At 37.0% G+C, this 15,311-nt stretch overlaps 1 protein-coding gene across 1 annotated transcript in view; it reads left to right on the forward strand.

Moving 5' to 3' along the window:
- The window catches only part of TENM3 (teneurin transmembrane protein 3), a 2,735,422-nt gene that overhangs the window by 1,666,138 nt on the left and 1,053,973 nt on the right, over positions 1 to 15,311 (forward strand). The window contains exon 7 of the mRNA XM_034959455.3: positions 10,648 to 10,810. The gene's annotated coding sequence lies outside the window, so the exon portion shown is untranslated. The remainder of the gene's footprint in view (positions 1 to 10,647; positions 10,811 to 15,311) is intronic.

Genomic DNA, 15,311 nt, shown 5'->3' on the forward strand with positions numbered 1-15,311 from the left:
CCTCTGACAGTAGTAGTTTATATGGCTTCTAGATGAGTGTGAAATTTTTTTTTTACATTTAAGATACATTATTATGTTGTTTCCCTAAGCATAGTAAGAACTGTTTTATTATTTAACAAATAAGAAGTTATTCATTCAGTATAACAATCAATTTATGTTGCTCTAAGTACATGCAAAACACTGTGAACACTACAAAATAAACCAGACATAGAGGAAGCTTACATTTTAATAAGAGGGAAGTGAAGAAAATACATATGTAATTATTAATAAATGCTGTGATGTCCCATGCACAGATATAATTCTGTACATAATTCTGTGTGATTCATTTTGCATTTAAAAAATATGAGAAGTTATTTCTTGCTGAAAAAGTCAAAATATTATTTCTGGAAGAGGTGGTGATATTTGATCTGGGCCTCAAAAGACACTTAGGGGTCATTGAAGCTATGTGGACAATGGAAGGGGAATGACATGACTGTCGTTGCTCTAAACGTGCTTCCCAGGATGACTCTGGAAGCAAATGTCGTGATGGCTGCTCCTGCCTCCTCCAAGCCTTCCTGTGAGGAGCAAATCAAAGAATGTAGCAGAAGCCCGGGTCACAGGAACTAATGAGAGCTCAAGATGCTTTCTTCAGAAGAACCGAAAAGGCAGCTAGGTTGTTTTTATTTGTTTTACAAATTAAATTTCAGATGCAACTTTTGTGGCTCTATCATTAACAGATGTATTCGAGTAAAGGCTCAGTTAAATTACAATGAAAACCCCAAATTTGGTATGTTAAACATAGGATGTATGCCTCTTTCACGTGACAGAGCAGCTGGTCTGGGCTGCCAGGGTGGCTCTTCTCCACTGGGTTATTCAGGGAACCAAGTGCTTTGGTCTTGTTGCCCTCCCGGCCCACGAGGGCATTATTGTCATTGTCTTTGTCGGAGCCAGCTCACTGCTATGTACATTTTCCAGCCAATGGTGACAGGAGACATGGCCAAGTCCAAGGACAGATGACTGTTCACATTCCATTAGACCGAATTTAAATACCTGGCCACACGATGTCTGAGAGAAGCTGGAAAATTATTTTCTAGCTACACAATGTTGTCCAAAAGACCACCAGGATGGATAAATAGTAGAAAGGAGAGCTTTATTGGGGATATCAGTTTGCAAGCCAGGAAGAGACAGTCTCTTGCAGGGACCAAAGGTGCTCTCTCTTCAAAGTGGGGCAGGAGAGGTTGGGTTTTATGCCTCCCAGGGCCCCTATCACACAATAGTCATACACATTCAGCAGGTTTCGGGGAAAAGCTATACACGTGTTTGAGGGGAGTCAAGTGCATGTAATGAGTAAACATAAATATAACATGTAGCCCATGTGCACTTTGGGGCAGGGTTGCAGCATTAAAATGAGATGGCACTTGGCTGTTTTCCACAAAAGGTGGACTGTAAGCCACAAAGCCCATTGGTGCACAGTCTCTAGAAGGTGGCTGAAAGAATCATCCAGAAGGAACGCTTGCAATGCATGTCCTTTCCACAATTAGAGTTGCAGAGGTCTGAGTTGTAAATCCGAGCTGATGGCTCCTACTGTTAGGGAGTTTAGTCGTAGGAGTTTAGAGTTTACCCTGCCAGCTGGCCTCCAACCTGTAGGTAACTTTGTTCCCGTAACTTTGGGGTCTAACTTCGTGGATAAAGGGGTGTCTATTTTGGTCTCTCAGATCACAGCAGCCACGTTTCCCAGGAAGAAGGGGAGACAGATGTGGAGGAAGTGGGGGAAAACCCACAGTGCGGTGCGGCCAGATAGACTTTTGTTGTTCTGTTTTGATTTATAATTTCTCAGGATTGATAGAAAATTCACTGTTTAGAGGGGTTTTATGCCTTTATAATTTAATATGATCTAAATCTTATAAGCAACACAGAAAGCCACATACTACATTTTTAACGAGTTTCTAGTATGACTTCTCCATGTGGCTAATGCAACTCCAAAAATTAAGCTGTAAAATTGAAGCTATGCAGCCACCAAAGTAAAAATGCGACTCATGCTGTTTATATGTTTCACAAGATAAGATCGGCAATTCTCGTATTTATTTGACTGTTCCTTAACAACAGTTTTCAGTATGGAAAACGAGCATTTCTGAAGATAATATAAAGATTATAAGAATCCTGTTCCACATTATGAATTGTAGACCACCCAGCTAAAGCATGAATTTGATATGCATTATGATTATCTAAATCACGTCTGTGCAAGAGATGTATGTCAGAACCACAACTTACAGCTTGTTGATTCTTTACTCAGATTATATCCACTTTTTAATAGGGGCAAAAAAGAATATCATATGAGATACATTTTTTTAAAAAAGAGGACAGGTAATACTTTTAAAGTTCTGCATAACTGTATTAAATAGGTAAATGTGCTATTTTTTAGGAATTCCTGCTAAATTTTAATACTAATGAAGATTCCTTTTAAGGGATGAGTAAAATTTTTAATGCATGAGTATATTTTATAAACTTCAGCTAAATTCAACAAGTTTTTCTTTTGTTTTGTTTTGTTTTTCTGAGACAGGGTCTCACTTTGTCACCCGGGCTGGAGTGCAGTGGTGATCCCAGCTCACTACAACCTCGACCTCTCAGGTTCAAGCAATCCTCCTTCCTCAACCTCACGAGTAGCTGGGATTATAGGCATTTGCCACCACACCCAGCTAGTTTCTTATATTTTTTTGTAGATGTAGGGTTTCACCATGTTGCCCAGGCTGGTCTCAAACTTCTGAGCTCAAGCGATCTGCCTGCCTCAGCCTCCCAATCAACAAGTATTTATTAAATGCCTACTCTGTTCAAGACAATGTGTGTCTTATTTTAAATTAAATGTGTTGAATTAGTATGGCTTTTGTCACGTGGACTTTTTGTCCCCCAAAGGTGACTGATTAAAAGGAACAACTGTTGTCTTTGCTCGGCATACACATAGAAAAGAAAATAAAGTCAAGTCACCATGGTCCACTGTACTATATATTAACAAAGCAGTTAAGAGACAAATGAACATTTTTACGAATAAATTTTACATGGAAAATGATTGTCCTAAAAGTCCTACCTCCCTGGGCACCAGAGTGATTTCTATAACTGAAGGGACCATAAGATGAATGGGACATGGCCAGGCTGTATTTTATTTAAATATCAATCTCAAACTTACATAAAATCCTCAAATGCAAAAGGAATCTAAAACTAAATGGGAAAGGAAACAGAATATGAGTCCAAGAAAAAAGTTATCTTGCATATAATTTGCTTATGAGGCGATTTTCCCCAATTCAGTGTTCCAATTTGCTTTCATTACAATCTGAAGGAAACCCAACAGCAGTCATGGGTGATTGGCTGAGAAATGACTGGATGGGTGATGGGAGAAGGAGCTAGAAGGATAGATGCATGGTAGAAAAGAGGTACATCAACTGACCTTGGCAAGAAATGACTGTAGAACTCAGAAATGACTCCAGGAGGAACAGCCCACCAAAACAGTTTCACCCACTTCAATACATTCTAGAAACATCCCTCTACTAACTTGACTCAGGTTATTTTAATTTCATTTCCTATGTCAGTTTCTTAATGTACAGAAATGTGCAATGCCATCATTTTTTAAACATTCCAAACAAAAAAGGTAGAACAAAAACGTAATGATTATCTTAAAGGCCTAAGCAGCCATTATAATGAAAAAGGATACCTTTTTCATAAATCAGGTAGGGCTGTAGTTACAGTTATTATATTTATATAGTTATCAATTGTGTTTCCGGTAAAAAGAACTTTCCATTTCAGATTTGCATAACGTTTGCATTTGCACTGTTAATATGTCAGTTAGTTCCAATTAATAGAAAATTGGATAGCAAACCAAGAAAAGAAGGGCAAAAATAATTGAAGGACTCTCTCTTCGATTATTTTTCAGAGTGACACAGCTTGCGCTTTGAGGTGGGATGAGTAGGGGGGCGGGGGATGCGTGGAGTGATTAATTGGCTCAAATATAAAATAGAACACATGGAGCATTTTAAGAACCACTAAATTACTTTCAAACCATTTGCAGACTATTGTATAGACGTTCATTTATTTCCAGGAGATAATTTTGGTATATTCGAAGAATTAAAAAGTCAGCGAAGACCCGTTGTTGCTTTATCCATTATTTATTGAGAAGGAAAAGAAGGAGGAGAATGGACACCAATGAGAATCGCCTAACTGTACTGAGAGTACTCTAAAGTGTTGTGATTTTACATGGCCTGAAAATGCAGATGAGGGTTGGGAGTTGCGTTTTTGTCTTTGGGCCTCTGGAATTAAAGTCATTATATAAGCAATTTATTCAAGTTGCTATCCTGGGATGAAAGTAGAACCTTATTTTTCTTTGACTTCTGAAGACAGATAAATGAAGAAAGGTAGATAGATGTACATAGATAAAAACACACATTAAGTCCAATCTTCTGACATCTATTTATGTTTAAAAGTGGTCTTAAAATGTAGTTATTTTCCAAAATCTTCTCTCTTATTGATTTAGGCTATGTTTTTGAAAGACTCGGAAAGTTTGTATATCTTTACAATCTCAGCCGTTGCTCATTGCTAGAAACTAATGTCATTTTTCTGTGATCAGTTTTATAAGAAAGGAGTGACTGAAATCACCAGATTCTCAAGAGAAGTTGTCATGCATCCTCTTACACTCTCCTCGTTTTTGCCTTAGATAACGCTTGAGCATACTGAGATCTGTGGGTCCATATCAAGACTGTCTCCAGATGTCCATTTCATCTTGTGGGCATCACTTGTTTGGATGATGCTACCAGATTTGGACTAGTCTGTAGAAGGCAGAAAAAGACTGAGTATCCAAGTATCTCATGGGGCTTATGGTTGGGGAAAGGAGAGGCTCCAGATCTGAATCAAGAAAGTTGTATCTTCCTGTTTCAGGTACTTGGAGTCCCCGGAAGAGGGATGCAGTTGAGTATCTGCTTCCCATTCTTTGTTTTTCAGGACCACTTGGATTGTACTTGAATAATTATTAAGACTTCTTACCAAGGAATTCTGACATTATGCGCTTAAAAATGCAAAATCCATTAAACACTAATATGCTGTGACTCAAATCTTTGAAAGAAAAAGTTCCTTGTTTGCGGTTTGGAACCTGCCGTTCTATTTTATTATTGTAGAAATTCCCAGCAGGCATATTCATCCAGATTTAATTATTAAGCCATAAACGTATCTTTGAAAATTTCCTTTTATACTGAATGCCTAGAAGTGATTTAGAATTGCTTTTTCAATCACCTTATGTGGCAAATCAGACTTCAACACCAAGTATGTTTACGAATGTTTTTGGAAAGTGAACATCACTGAATTGATAATATTTCAGGATGCCATGGCAAATAAAAGAGGTAAATGTGAAGACTGAATAGGTAAAAGTGCTTTGAGGTCTTAGGTAACACCTATATATATATCTACTAAAATAGAAGCTTAATGAGGGCAGGGTCCTCATCTGTTTTGCTCATTTATTTTTTAATCCCCAGAACACAGCATAGCGCTCACCACTTGTTTGGGAGTTCAATAAAAATTAATTGAATAAATACGTGTGTGAATGAATCAATCAAGCCTCATTTTCACCCCCTACATCACCAACACATACATACATTTCTTAGTACTAACAATGGAGGAAGTTGAAGATTTTTGGGTTTGGCATTAAACATATATATGCATATATACACACACATATATGTATATATGACCAAATTTGTTGTTTAGGCGATGTTGACTGCAGAAGACCAATTTTCAGAGAGATTCATATTTTACATGTAAGTACAACTGGCTAAATATGATCAAGATTTTCCAAAGCACAGGAAAAAAGGATCAATATTTTCCAAAGCGCAGAAAAAGAATTCTCTGCTATTTTATTCCTTGCTTCAAATTGTTGAGAATATGAGAATAAGAGATACAAGCCTTAGCTGTACCTTAACTCTTGGTAAGGAGTGAAAATGAACACAGAATAACCAAAACGTCTCTTTAAAATCTCCTGTGCATAGGTTCTATGGGCATGTCAAAGAAATGGCTTGATAGAAGCAAAGCTTTTCAAATGTCATGACATTAACAAGATTATTTGGAAATATGGAATACTTGTTGAATATTAAAAAGTTAAACACTCTGAATGTTCTTTAAAAGAAAATCATTTAAACTTGTTAATAAAGAAGCAATTAACAAGTATGAATGAGGTGTGCTCATATGCCCACATACAGAATTTACAAGGAAATGCAAAGAACTGGGTATGTAAAAAATATATATTATTTTTAAAATAAATATAGATTTATTCTACTATTTTTCCTCACTGTGGCTTTACCTCTACAGTTACACTAACTGCCATTTTTTTTATTATAAGCAGTTATTTTCATTCAAAAATTACATTAGAACATGTCCTTAATAGAGTACTTTAATTATGTTCCCCCATTGTTTTTAAACTTGTAAAAGAGTTACAAGAAAATAATGTGGTACTTGTAGCATCCCATAGAAACAAATATTAGTTGACATTATTTACATAACCTAATGCCCATACAATTTGATGCTTGTTTTCCCTCCAATAATTTAGATGTCAAGAAAGTCACTACAAATTAATCATTTTTCCTCAGTCAGAATTGGGAAAAGTTTTAAAATATATAAACTTACTGTAATGCTGCATCAATATTGGACTAAATCATCATTTATTTAATATTCTGTCTTATAAACATATCAAAGCAGAAAACCTTTAGACATATATAGAATAAGATATCTCAGCATTAAAACTAAATAATAAAATGTCAATGATGAAAGACTGATAACCCACCCAGACATCTCTCTTATATGGCCTGGGACAAACTCTATCTAAATAAATAGATTTTACACAGCACTAACCCATTCCTGTTCTGCAAACCCACACATTCTAGTAGACACTAGAGCAAGACTTGATTTGTCTTTCCTTAGTGCTAGTAGATCGAATTAGTATCTGTACAGTTTGCTGTATGGGTTCTCATTAATAGAAATAAAAATGTCTCTGATAACAAATTTCACAATTGCCAACTAAATTATAAAAACTCAAAGTTGGTATTTTTGTCGTTTAAAGACTTCCGGGAGTCCCAGTTTCTGCTATAAATGCTATGTGTGATTTTGAACCCAAAGTTCTAATTTAATGTCTATCTTTTTTTCTTATAACATATTCTAATAAGAACTTTTGGCCCGGCATGGTGGCTCAAGCCTGTAATCCCAGCACTTTGGGAGGCCAAAGCGGGCAGATGACCTGAGGTCAGGAGTTCGAGACCAGCCTGGCCAACATGGTGAAACCCTGTATCTACTAAAAATACATAAATTAGCCGGGCGTGGTGGCACGTGCCTGTAGTCCCAGCTACTTGGGAGGCTGAGGCAGGAGAATTGCTTGTACCTGGGAAGCAGAGATTGCAGTAAGGCGAGACGGCGCCATTGCACTCCAGTCTGGGTGACAATAGCAAAACTCCATCTCAGAAAAGAAAAAAGAAAATATAAATTTCTATTCATTCTGATAAAATTATGCAAAAAGAGTAGAGGTTGTCACACAAAAGTAAACCTGCTCTTTCACATGTAATTGCCAATGATAAGACAACAGAACTAGACCATTTTATCCAGAGCTTTGTTATAGCTTGCCTTTGGATGTAAGTCCCATGAGTATAGAAAACATGGCAAATTAATATATACTAACGTGGCTGAGTTCTCTGAATGAGTTAGCTAACTGTTCAAAAAATTTTACTGGTTCACCTAGGAAAAACTATTCTGTGAGTAGATACAATCTGTTTGTTTTCCAGGGCCACATAGCTTTATGTGAGCGTATACACCCAAATACCATTAAAACCCAATAATCCTGGCCTCAACTAGGTTATTTTTAAATCACGAACAAATTAAAATTTGAATTGGAGCCGACTGAGCCTCCATGATTCTCTGTGGGGACTCACTGTTTCATAAACCCCCAGTTCACCAAATGGATACATAAAACAGCCCCTGCCATGTTGACAGGAACTAGTGGAGGCCCACTGAAATCTTAGGGGAAGAGGCGATGCACGTGCTTTCTTGTCCTGAAGCCGCCATCTTGGCTGCTAGGAGGAGAAGCCAGGAGAAACACGTGGCCCATAACACAATCACTTCCTGGGGTGGTGAGAGTCTTGGACCAAGTCGAGTATCTAATAGAGTCTCAGACCACAAGAATCTTTGAAAAACGATGTGAATTTTCCGAAACAAGGGCTGGGGAGGTGAACTCAGGTCTTCCATCAGCTACCGGTAGTTCTTCAAATACAGACCAAGTTCTCTTCCATGGAACACCATGGCACCATTGCAACCAATTTCAGAACAAATCCCAAAGTCTAGTACAGATACATGGTTCCACTTACAATTTAACCCGAACTTCCACTTTAGCGAACTTTGAAAGGTCCCATCCAGTTGAGATTTCATGTAGAAAAACAAAAAAGTTCTCATTCAGGAAAATGCTTACTTTTACCCCAAATCCTAATGTTAGGTTCCTATGAAGCTACACATTTAAGCAATAAGAAAATTCATACTTTTGGCTAAAAGCACAAAAGTGTGCTGCCTGTTCTGAAGCCTTTTCCTCCTGTCATGCTCTTAAGAAACAAGGCTCATAGGAACTGACAAGGAGTGTATAGTAGAGTGGCCCTGGTCAATGTCGCTGGAAGATGTCTTCAGATCACAAGACCACATGTAACTTCTTCAGGGGGAAAAAAACGCTGACAGCACATGAAGAGGCACATCATGAGGTTTTTCTCCTTTAAAAATAACTGCATTCAGTGTCTGTTGATTTTAACATGTTCTGTCCTCAGTCTATCATAAAGATAATTTAAGGATTCCTTGGCAAACAAAGAGATTCCTGAGGTAAATAACTTGCACGTAACCACAAGACATGACACTGTATATATTAATATTACCATTTAGACATCCTTGAGTATGATATGCCCAAGCGGTCATCTGACTTTGGGATATGCCCTAGCTTAAATGCAAATAAAAATTTTGCACTGAAAGACACAGCAATGGTACTCAAATGCAGGATGTGGTATTACATAAATTTATCAGGCACACGAGATTGGTGTAACCAGCACAATTGCCAACTCGTATCTGGGGAGTACTACTCTATGTATTGTGCAATAAACATTATACAGCACAATAAATGAGGAAAAATAGCTGGAAAAATATGTGAAGGGAAAGAGCTGAGAAAGGATTATAAAATATCTTTATGAACATTAACATAAATGATGGGTTACAATTTTTCAGCTTTATTCTTCTGACAAATTGTCCATACAGTAATGTTTTCATCGTACACTATCATTTAGAAACATACTGCACGAGCTATACACCTGTAAAATCTATAGTTTCTTTTGTCAGGTTTGTGGCTGTTATTCAGTACATGTCAAGTATGCTAGTTAGGTGGTAAATTTATAGTGTATACAGTAACTGGATTTCCTAAACATCCTCCCTTAGAAAAAATAAAATGAAATATAACACCAATGAGAAACAGTGGAACACACGTTCTGTTCTTTTGAGCCAGAGCTTTCCTTGCTTTCTGAATCACCTGTCCATTGTACTGGTCCTGTTTGTTAGAAACCCCCTTCCTCTTATGAAGTCCTTTATTTTGTGCTTGTTGTTCTTGGGTTTATATGTCCCCATCGTCTATAACCTTTCTGAAAGCAGAAATTTTGTACCTCTGCTTTTTCCAATGCTGATGTTTTAGAATGTTTAGGTTTGGTAATTTCTTCACTATTTCTAAGATGTAGTGTTTTGGTTGTTCGTAGTGTTTCCTTTTGTTTTCTCTCGAGTCCCTGTATTTTTAGATTAGTTTTCCTATTTGCTTTTTTCTGGCTATTGACAAACATTTGTTTTCATTCTCCCAAGCATGCATTCTGAACCCCCCTCCTTAATTATGGAGGGGGAGGGGTTAATAGCTATGAGTAGATATATTTCCCTTGTAGAATCTGAACTAGCTTTTAAAATTTGTTTTCCCTCCCTTAATTTATAAATATTTTAATCAATAATGTATCTATTATTTCCCAAGTGAGCCCTAAGGAATATGTTTGATGGCCTCACACAAGCTATTCCAGGAGAACAGCCTCTCTCAAGCAGCTGACACCAGTGAGCCTAGCTAGTTTTTACCTCTCTCGAGTCCCTATATTTTTAGGTTAGCCGGCAAGGGCACACTCACTCCATCACTGAACCCATGAAATTGATGTGTTGTGCAAGTTCCCTCACTCCCGTTTGCTGAACTTGCATTGTATTGCCCACTGCATATTCAGTCAGAAGCTAGCCTGGAACAAAAAGCCAGCCATCAGAGAAAACTCCTGTCTGTCCTTGACGTTGTAATTGCATTCAATCAGCATCAGCTCTGCATCAATAATTAGACAGGGGTCCAATAATGATGTTGGCAATGAAACAACATAGTCAGAATTTCAGCGATTTCATGAAATGGTTGTCCAAAGGTCGAAACCAATGTTTAAGACTGAAGCTCCCCCACTTACTCATAATGTCACAGATGACTGAGAACTGGTGCCCTTTGTATTGTCTGGAAGAGCCCCTTCGAATTGTTGCCTCTCGTACCAACTAAAGAACTATACTTGCTTTCATATATGACATACTTGCTTTTAAAAATCTAATTAAAACTTTCTTTTTGGTCCTTAGGTAGAAAGATGGCTCTGCTGAGATGAGCTCTTAATTAATGCACTGAGAGCCTGCGAGTCCCACCTCTCAACAGGAATGATTGACGTCCAAGGATACATAAATTACACTAATTGAGCTCTGCCTCCATATAAGCTTTCCACATCCAACTCATCAGAGAAGCTAGGTGAGTAGACCAGCATCAAAAGCTACCTCAGTATGGTCTATGCTTTCCCAAGGGGTGGAAGAAGAACTTTGCAGACTGTCGTACATTTATTATCACAGAAGACAGTTCTTTGCTTCGGTTTTAAGATGTCGGTTTTTTTGTTGTAGGTTTTTTTAATTATAAAAATTAGCATTTTTAACATAGCCATTGAAATTTAAATAATCGCATTCTCTTCACAATTTTCAAGCAGCAAAAGTTGCAAGCCAATTACAGTATGCAAAAATCACTTGGCATCATTTGTTGATATTAAATTGTGTTGCGTAGCAACCGGTGCATATGCTATGGAAGGATTGTTTGAAATCAAATCCAATTTTAGTCCCTGAATTTAGTTTTCAGAAATTTACCTAACTGTAAACACACCTAATCCCCAGCCTCAACCAAAGCACATACCGAAATGTTTCTTTTATGTTTATTTCATCCTGAATGAAATCTACAGGTATTCTAAACCTCTTACTTCCATGAAATTTAATAAACCACTTGGCATGATCTAGGTGGTTTAGTAGTCTGAAATAAAATTTATGGACAGAACCATTTGCTAAAAATGAACAAAATTATACTATATTAGATTTCTCTGTTTATGTCTTGAAGTTTTTAATGACAGATATTTTTAATATCTTAACGATTATGAAAAATTCAGTTTTGATTATTTTTTAGAAAAATAGGAATGATATGACAATTTCAGAATATTAACTTTAACATGTTTCACTATGAATATATGTGTGTTATTCAGACAAAATATAAATGGGACTTGAGTCTTACTACATATATTTTTAAAGGAGAGCAAGGGAATGAAGACCACAAAGAACTCTAGTTTAAGAAAGTATTAAGTGATAGTTTAATACTTTAATAAGAAAGATAAGTGATACAACAAAATGAACAGAAGTAGAAAAAGCAAATGGTGAAAACCAAAGGAAAAAATACCAAACAATAGAGATCACTGCCATCAGTCTTGAAAATGATAAAAATTACCAAACCTGTTACACATTCCAAAAAATCAGCACTGGAAAAAAAAAAAGTCAAGAAAAAGGTGGTAGAAGGAAACAAGTTTAGTTTCAGAAAATATTTAGGAGGGACCACCATGAACTAGTAACAAAAATGAAAGAGAATTCAGACTGGATTCCTGAAACATTCGGGAGAACATGTTGCTTCCACACATTGCCCTCTTTCCACTCGGCTGTACTTTGCTGTACCTACTGTTTCAAATTGGGAAAAATATGGAGCCCCACTTAAAAAGAAAACCGTAAGATGGCTACATTTCTATCAAAATAGCTTTATTATTACCTGTGAGAAAAGCTGAAGTGGAGAAAAATTGAGAGATATCAGAAAATCCTGAGCTGATGATCTCGTAAAAAAAATATAAAAAGCTTTTAGCATCAAGGCTGTCTTTCTATGACTGAAATGGAATAAAAATGGGACAGCTTCTTGACTGTAAGATCTTTTTGTAATTTGGTGAAGCCCAGCGTCCAATACAATGTAACAAGGCCACTGAAATATCAATAATATAACATTTCTGTTTTAAAAAGTTATTTAGGTGCATTGAGAATGAAATATATACCTCAACAAGCCAAGGTGTTTATTTTTATTTCTGTAATTGTGTGTTCATACCACATTCATTCATCATAGATACAATGCTAAGTAAGGCCTGGTACTTGAAGTGGTTTTCTATGAAATTATGCTTGAGATGACCTAAATCTATTAGTAGCTCTTGAGAATTTGTATATTTAATAATCATGAAAAGGCAGTATCACTGTGTGCTTCATTAGTCTCATATCTGTAGAAATATTTATTAGTTAAAAAAAGGAGCCATATGTTCATAATATTGGCAGATAATTCTACTGGAGTTCACATATTTTTAATGCAGTTAACTGAAAACTCAGCATGCTTTAACAATACTGCCTTGTCAATACCTTTGGATGTAAGTTGGTAAAATGTGCCTGAATTATTACTAACTTTTTTCTTTGTACGTGTTGGATGATCAGAGTGCTGGTACCTGACAGAGGCCATCATTCATTATGAAATGGGGCCTAGTCAGCACTAGGATGAGCGAGGGCAACCCTGTCTCGGGTGGAACCATTAATATAATAGCCTATCACTCAAACTAATAAAACCAGCTCAGTCTGTTCTGTTTCTGAACATGGACTACTAGATCCAAGTTTTCCATTGCTACATTACATCACAACCATATTATTATTAGTTGATACGTGAATGAACATAGCAGGAGAGATGGTGTTCACCCTCTAGCTACACATAATATAATCAAACCTCAGTAAACTCTTCTCTGCACTTCAAATCGGAACACTTATTACTTATCGCTTGTGTCATTTGTTAGGCATCTTATACTGTTTCTTCATTTAAAATTGACATAGTTCTTCAGATGTGGGGCTATTCAGTGAGCTCGGCAATTCCTTACTCCACTACTGTTTGACCTTGCTTGTAACTTTAACAGCAATTTTTTAAAACATGTAGATTTATTTAAAACATTTTTTACCTTTAAAAAAAACAGAAGTATATAGAAAAAAAGTAACAGATATCCTATCATTTTGCTGCCAATATAATTTGTGTTGTTATAATTCTGACTTCTGAAAAGTAACAATATACATGGTTAGAAAAAAATACAGAAATTTACAAAATTCTCTCTCCTCTAAAATAATTACTAGTTATACTTTCTTAAAATTTCTTTCATAGAAGTGCGTACTTAAAAAATATCTATATATCATTTATTCATTAACTCAACAAATATTTAGTCAGGGCTTTTTATGTACCAGGAACTATTTCTGGTGCTAGGATTGTAATATTAAGCAAAACGAATTTTTTAAAAAAGACTTTCTGGCTCTCATGGGGCTTATATTCTTGTGGGAAAAAACGGACTATGGACAGAATAAATAAGAATAAAGATGTATGTGTGTATGTGTGGTGTGGTGATAAGTACTATGGAGAAAAATAAAATAAGGAAGGATGATTGGAAGTGCTTTTCTTTGCTGTTTTTTTTTTATTTTTTTTATTATTATACTTTAAGTTTTAGGGTACATGTGCACAATGTGCAGGTTAGTTACATATGCATACATGTGCCATGCTTGTGTGCTGCACCCATTAACTCCTCATTTAGCATTAGTTATATCTCCTAATGCTATCCTTCCCCCTCCCCCCACCCCACAACAGTCCCCAGAGTGTGATGTTCCCCTTCCTGTGTCCATGTGATCTCATTGTTCAATTCCCACCTATGAGTGAGAACATGCGGTGTTTGGTTTTTTGTTCTTACGATAGTTTACTGAGAATGATGATTTCCAATTTCATCCATGTCCCTACAAAGGACATGAACTCATCATTTTTTATGGCTGCATAGTATTCCATGATGTATATGTGCCACATTTTCTTAATCCAGTCTATCATTGTTGGACATTTGGGTTGGTTCCAAGTCTTTGTTATTGTGAATAGTGCCGCAATAAACATACGTGTGCATGTGTCTTTATAGCAGCATGATTTATAGTCCTTTGGGTATATACCCAGTAATGGGATGGCTGGGTCAAATGGTATTTTAGTTCTAGATCCCTGAGGAATCGCCACACTGACTTCCACAATGGTTGAACTAGTTTACAGTCCCACCAACAGTGTAAAAGTGTTCCTATTTCTCCACATCCTCTCCAGCACCTGTTGTTTCCTGACTTTTTAATGATTGCCATTCTAACTGGTGTGAGATGATATCTCATTGTGGTTTTGATTTGCATTTCTCTGACGCCAGTGATGGTGAGCATGGAAGTGCTTTTATAAATAAGGAAAGTCTTCGTGAGAAAGTGATATTTGAGCAAAGGCTTGAAGGAGGTGAGGGAAGGAAGCCTGCAGATACCTGGGGAAATCATTCCGGGAAGAAAGAAGCTGATGCAAATGCTCTCAGAAAAGACACTGGTGAGGTGAATGCAGCAGAGGGGCTCAGAGAGGTGGAATAGGCAGGAGTGTGGGCACCAGGGCAAGAGTGGCAGGACAGCCACAGACTCAGAAAATGGGGGGCCACACATAAATTTTAATTTTTCATCTATGTAAGATGGGGAGCTTTTAAAGGACATTTTTCCTGGATGTGGAATTTTGGAGGACTTTGAGGAGAGAGATGCCATAATCTGATGAATATTTTTTTTCTTCAACTTTTAAGTTCAGGGGTACATGTGCAGGATGTGCAGGTTTGTTATATAGGTAAAAGTGTGCCATGATAGTTTGCTGCACAGATCATCCCCATCACCTAGGTATTACACCCAGTATCCATTAGTGATTCTTCTTGATGTTCTCCCTCCCCTCCCCTCACCCAACCCCGACAGGCCCCAATGTCTGTTGTTCCCTGCCATGTGTCCATGTGTTCTCATCATTCAGCTCCCACTTACAAGTGAGAACATGCGGCATTTGGTTTTCTGTTCCTGTTTTAGTTTGCTGAGGATAACAGCTTCCAAATCCATCCATGTTGCTGCAAAGGACA

This window comes from Pan paniscus, chromosome 3, assembly GCF_029289425.2.
Source record: "Pan paniscus chromosome 3, NHGRI_mPanPan1-v2.0_pri, whole genome shotgun sequence".
In the NCBI taxonomy this organism is placed as follows: Eukaryota; Metazoa; Chordata; class Mammalia; order Primates; family Hominidae; genus Pan; species Pan paniscus.